We start from the raw sequence: 6,676 nt of genomic DNA, 5'->3' as shown, positions 1-6,676 counted from the left end.
AAAAAAAAAAAAAGTAAAATCTTTTCTTAGATTGTAGAACATGTATAGGAGTTCTGCTATTGCTAGCCTTCTGATAGCTGTGTGAAAATAGATTCCCTATACAACCGAAATAATTCCTACTGGGAAAGCTGATCTCCAATACCATACTAGCCCAAAGCAAGAGTAAATTTTAACTGGGAAGTCCTGCAGTTTGGATTTATTACTATCAAAATTAACATCTTCTATCATTTTTTTTGAATTTTATGATTGTTGGATGAAAGCATAGGTACTTAATCAGGAATGTATTGACCTCTGCAAAGTACCTTGGAAAGAAAAAATGATTGGGTAAGTGATCAGTTCTAATAATTAACCATATCTTAAATACTTTGAGGTGTAATAGCATCTACTAAGACAAGCTCAGAGCAAGGAGCCAGCAGTTCCCAAGCTTTATTCCAGACCCCACTATCAGCTCGCTGTGCAGCCTTGGGAAAGTTTGCAGCATGGGGGATGATTACTGAGCTGCAGCTGCCTTGACCTAAATGATTGTATTCCTTCCTTTCCTTTTCAGCTTTATTCCAACCTGTAAGTTTATGAGGCAAGGACAGTACATGATTTCACAAGCAAGTATTCTGGGAGGGATGTAGAACTCCAGGCTGCAGGGCATAAGCCAGTCTGTAATTCTAAACAAGGGAAATTTAGCTTCCAAGCAGATTATCTGCAAACTGCCAGCTGTAGTGTTTCTTTGTCTGAAGCAGCTGGTACTGACCAGTCTTGTAGATAGTGTACTGGGAGAGATGGATCGCGGGTTTGATCCAGTATGGCAATTCCCAGGCTCTTCTACAATGCCAATTATATTACTGGCAGCCAATAACAATAATAAAATTACTGAAAGGAATTTAACTAATGAGATCAAATAAAGAATCAAAATTTGGTGAGGAAGTGAAGGTCACCATATTGCCAGATGTCAGAAATATATCAAATCAAAAGAGAGGTTTTTTTTGTTGTTGTTATTGTTTTTTTTTTTCTTTACTTGTGTATGTGTGTGTAGTTTTTTGTTTTGTTTGTTTGTTTGTTTTCCACCTGGCAATTTTAACTGCAGATTTTCAAAGCTTCTAGTTTCATAACTATCTTAACAATTTTAGTGAGATCAGTGATTGCGTAAAATAAAGCTTGAGAGGAAGTGTGACATAATTAATGGAAGTGAGGGAGAAGTAGGGGGGAGGAGTAGAAAGTTTGCGGAAGATTGCAGGGTGGAAGTGTGCGAACTGGGAAGTGATGGATGACACTGAATTACATAAGAAGCCACAAATGGGGAGGCAGGCGAAAGAGGAAGCTTTGCTGCACTGTCCTCAGAGTACATTATACAGTGTGTTTTCCAACAACAGAGTCTGGGAACTAAAATGATGCCAACATTTAGCAGCCAACTTCTGAGAGCTGTGAAGCACTGAATTCTCTCTGATGGGAATGGACATTTGGAGGTTGTGAGCACTTGAAAGATTTAAGCTTTGATCAGGGGCAGTGGCTTTTGCTTCACTTCACTTTCCTAATGAATTCTGTTGGTGGAAAGGGTAAGGAGCCTTGACGCTGTTGGAGCTGCATTAGTCCATAGGTTAGAGTACTGTGATCCCAGATGGCTGAAGCATCGCCAGCTGGTAGCACTTGGACAAAGAGTTCAGTCTGATGAAACACAGCCTGACAGCTGGTATCAGATGCTGGAGAACTGTGTTTCAGTGAACATGTTGCTATTGGAGTCATGACAGAAATTTCAAGACAGGAAAAAAAAAAAAAAAAAGAGATGAGTAGAGGGTGTCATCTGCTCTGAAAGGGAAGCTCAGCCATGCTTTGCTGATGTTGCCAGCTGAGAAGCTGGCATGAAGTTTCTAAGGGCCTGTTTACATTACCAAATAGTAGGAACTTAGTATGGCTTCAGAGGAACCACTGTCAAGTTCCAAAAATAAGCATAAACTTGAGGCCAGTAGTTCATTTGCTAAACACTGGATCCAATTACATGATAGTTTTTTAGCAATGGTCCCCTACTTGCTTTCTGTTGTAGTGTTGAAGAGACAAAAATTCAAGAACCAAATTTTATAAAGATTTATAAATTAAAAGCCTATGTTTTGGACTGCAGGTAAAGATTGGTCAGGATAGCAGGTAGCCATATCTTAAATGCACTCCCCTGCATGGAGATGCAGCTGCATTTTGCAGCAGCTGAAGTTTGAATATGCATTAGAAGTAGACTTGAGAAAACCCACTGTGGGCAGTGAAACTTAGATGTGTGCATGGCATATGGAAACAAAGGACAATTCTGAAAGAAAAGCCTCTTGGCTAGGAATAGACAGAAACATAACCTCACATTTGACCATGCCCTGACCATCAGCACTCAGAGAGGAACCCAGAGTACCACTGGGTTACTTATTTTGTTCACCTTTATCAATAGTTTCTGGGTTTCTCATACTTAGATGTCTCCACCCCGGTGTCAACATTTCAGATTTTGAACATACCTTCAAAAACTCTGTCTTGCCTAATTAGACTATTACATATTTTGTGATTCTATACTGCATGTTCCCAGCTGTGGAGCTGGGATATTTCTGACCTTATTTTTGCACTCTTAAAGTAGGAGGTCTAAGCTTGCCATCTGGGATTTCTCAAGAGTAAAACACGACTGGGATGTGTGGTGTGAATTGTCCGTGGGAGATGCCAGTTGACCTCCTTTGGGTGTAGAAAGAGAGTATGAATGGCCAGCTCAGTGCAGATGTTGTTATTGTTTTGTTAGTTAAAGTCTGGGCAGATCGTTCTCACATCATTATGGTAACTCCTGTTTGCTAATTCTTTTCTCCCATCCTAGGAAAACCAATATTTTATAAAGGGGTAAGAATCTAGTGGTGATTCTGAGCACTGACAGATCTGTGTTTTGTGGATCACCTCTAAATACAAAGCAATTAGGGCCTAGGAAGTCTTAAACAGCTGGAAAAAAAAAAAAAAGGGACTGTGGTTGTTAACATTGGCCAAGGCCCAAATATCCACCCAGACACTCTGTCACTCCCTCTCCCCAAGAAGACAAAGGTCCTTTCTCATCTAAGGATGAAAAAGCTTATGGGTTGAGATACAAGGAGATCACTTACAAATTAGCATCATGGGAAAAACAGGCTGGTGAAAAGCAGTCGAATATATTACCAATTAAAGTAGATTCAAATAGTGAGAAACAAAGTCAACCGTTAAACTAAACACATCTTTTCCCTCTTTTCCCAGGTTCCACGTCACTCCTTCACACCAGGCATCCCTCCTTGAGTGGCACAGAGGGATGGAGGGGACTAAAGTCACTTTGCAGGAGTTCTACATAGGGCAGCTCTGGCTCCTCCTCACAGAGGAGCTCTACAGCCCCATTGCCAGCACCTTGGCACCTACAACCAGTATAGGGAACAGCAATGGAAAAATCATCCCTGTAGTAAATGCGAATATCTATTTAAAATCTGCCTTTCAAAATTTTATTTTCTAAAGGCTTTTCTAACTCATTCTTTCTCTACTCTTTCATCTTTTCCATTTGGCCTCAAAAGTAAAGGGTAGAAGACAGATGGCAGGCCAAGGAAGGGTGGTGGTGGGGGGGGAGGGAGGGATGCAGGAAACTTAGAAAATGAAAGCCCTATAACACAAAAGATTTTGTTTTACACTTTTGTCCATAAATAAATAAATAGATTGACAAACAAATATATCAACTTTTTGCAGAACAGATTCTATATTCAAAAGATTGTTTTCAAATACGTTAATAAAAAAAGAAGCTGGCAAACCAGGCTTACAAAACACAATAATGGATGATGCTGAGGAACCTTTCATCTCCCTCTTTTAGAATGTCGTCAGACCAAAAGGGCAACCTCATTCTTCTTTCAGAGCTCAAAGGACAAGGATGCTTTAATTTTCTCTGATGGTGTACTGAAGCAATGAGATGGGATCCAGGAGCCAATCTTAGAAAAGGAGCAGAAAGACACTTGCACTCTTTTTTGTCTATATTTCATAATTACTGGGAATTACTCTAAGTCAATAATCAATGCTATTTATTTCAGTGAAATTTCTTTAATGACTTAGAGACATCAAGTTGTAGCTCATTTAGTAAGTTGCATGTGTTTCCCCTTCCCCCTGTCCCTCTCACTGTTTGTCACATACACCCACTGTGTAATGGTTCAAATTAGAATGAGAAATTGAGGACAGGAAGTGTGTTACTTGTGCAGGAGTCTATTAAAATCCTAATTTTCACTGGTGCTTTTAACAGAGTGTCTCAACTAGAATAAAAAACAGCGGCATAATCTCTGTTCATTAGAAGAAGTGTAATATTTCTTACTTTTATTACTGAGGAGAGTTAGTAAATTGTTTTTCCTTATTTTTCACCTTTTTCTCTTGTGAAATATTTTTATTTCTTTTCCAGGCTATTTTTTAAATTTCTCTTTTCCAATTTTTTTTTGTTAAATCACAGTGGTTAGTTGGGAGCCCTTTTTTTACATTGGACGATTTTATCACCGTAGAAGCCCAGCTTCAGAAAACAGTAACAAAAACATGAGGGGGGTAACGTAGCAAATCTGCACTTAGCAGAGGAGCTCCTTTATTCAGTGCATTTAAAAGAAGCATCATTTCTCTTACCCATGCTTGGCGGTGGGCATCAAGCTGCTGCTTGGAGAAGTGCCAATGGCATGCGCCATTAACTGCCCTTCCAGCAGATGCATGCTGCACTGAAGTACAGCATTGAATGAGATGAAAATCGAAGCCAAAACTGAGCAAGTGAAATCAGTTTTCACCTTTTGCATTGCTAAAGGGTTCGACAATGAAAGGTGGGAAGGATCCAAGAGTGCCCACAACTTCCAGGAAGAGAGAACACGGAGCTCTGGAGGTGCATTATCAGAAAAAAAAGAGCAGACTGCAAGCAGCAGCCGGAAATTCAGCTTGAGGAGATTTATGAGCAGCAGTGTCCAGAAACCCAGTGAGGAGCCTCTTGAACTGCGGAGCTGTGTTAAGAGAAGCTTATTCCCACCCTCTTCCCCACTGGGCACACTGGGCAGGTGCTAGGACATTCTGATGTCTTGCCTTGATTTATTTATTTGATGAGAAATAATGAAAGGGATGGTCCTCGAGAGTCCTTGGAGATTCCATTAACTCTGCAAATTGAACATATTGATAAGTTGATGATTATTTTGAAATGAACTGGAGAAAGTGAAAGGAAAAATGCTTGTAGAAAAAGTCCGTTTAATGCGCAGAGATTTTTAAGTGTAGGTAATATTTCAAGTGTATCAAAATACAGTAGAAAGACCAGGGGTTAATTATACTGGCATGGTAGCTGGAACCACATTATTATAATTCTCTTGGAAAGCACTATGGAGCATATGGAGTGAATGAGAGGCCTATGTGTGCATAATAAGTTCTGTATGGGGATAAGGTGAAGGAGCAAGAGCTCTCCTATGTGTAAGAGGCACTAAATAAGGGGAAGAAAATGATTTAACTACTTGATGCACTACTGGATATGCAGCAACACATTCAAGGTGCTCTATCCTGTAAGCAGTAACATACATAAGTTCACTCACTGCCATGATTCATCTTCATTTTACACAGCAAATACTAGTGCAAATAGTCTACTGGCATATGCTAGAGAGTTTCCTTTTCATAGATGTTCTCATATTGTATCTGAAACTTGATATTTTTGCTGTGGATTTGCTTCTCTGATACTGCTTTTTTCCTTTTTATTTCTGACAAGATTTTGGTGTTTCCATTCTCAAGACACTGGAGACAAAAGATCTCCATGAAGATATTCCTCAATTCTGAATGATTTTGTTGATTAGGTTACTTATCTAAAATAATTACCTACTTTTTTCCACAGTAAATAGAATGAAACACCAGAGTAAGTCTTAGATGCCTACTTCTGGATGGGTTAGTTTTTTCTATACGCTTAGTTTTATCTGTTATTTACAGAAGAAGCTTAGACATCAGTCTTAGACAAAGACACTAAGTTTTTTAGACTGCTAAACATAGTTGCGTCCAACCCATAAGACTGGTCCTTTGCTAACTTCTACTCTACTAATATAGACTGGGCTGAGCAGAAGATCTTTACTTGATGAAAAAAAAAAAATAATGCTACTAAGAAATAATAATTTACTTGGGAGTAAAAAACAGCCTAGTTCATTACATGGAGCTCAGTACTAGGGCCTGGCTCTGGTTTTAGTCCAGCGTACCTCAAAGTTTTGAAATCTTACAGGGTTGGGATCATATAATGACATAACCCATGATGTGAGATACAGCAAAAGTGTGGATTTAAAGTAACAAAGACCAGCTGGATTTTTTTTTCCTACAGTGTAACTGGCTTTGTTTCTCTTATATTGTTTCAGCAGAACTTTTACATGCACTAACTAATTAGAATAAGGTGTGAGAAGGCAGTAAAGACACAGTGTTCATTGAAATTATTCACTGAGCTCTGCCAAATTAAACTCTTATGCCAAATTTTTAGGTTTTATAATGCACTTGGGACTGTATTTCTAATTTGCTCTTACTGTCTGTGTTTACTTTCACCTTTAACAAATTGAAAGTATTAATATCAATACTTTAGCTTATAAAATTTTTGACTTTCTGCATTTCTGTTATAGATTAGAAAGACAAAGAGTTTAGAAACCAAAACTGGTACAGAAATTCACTATAAACTTACTATCTATTCCAGTCTTTTTTT

This window comes from Meleagris gallopavo, chromosome 2, assembly GCF_000146605.3.
Source record: "Meleagris gallopavo isolate NT-WF06-2002-E0010 breed Aviagen turkey brand Nicholas breeding stock chromosome 2, Turkey_5.1, whole genome shotgun sequence".
Taxonomy (NCBI): domain Eukaryota; kingdom Metazoa; phylum Chordata; class Aves; order Galliformes; family Phasianidae; genus Meleagris; species Meleagris gallopavo.
The sequence above is the reverse complement of the archived record's forward strand: the minus strand, read 5'-3'. Positions refer to the sequence as shown.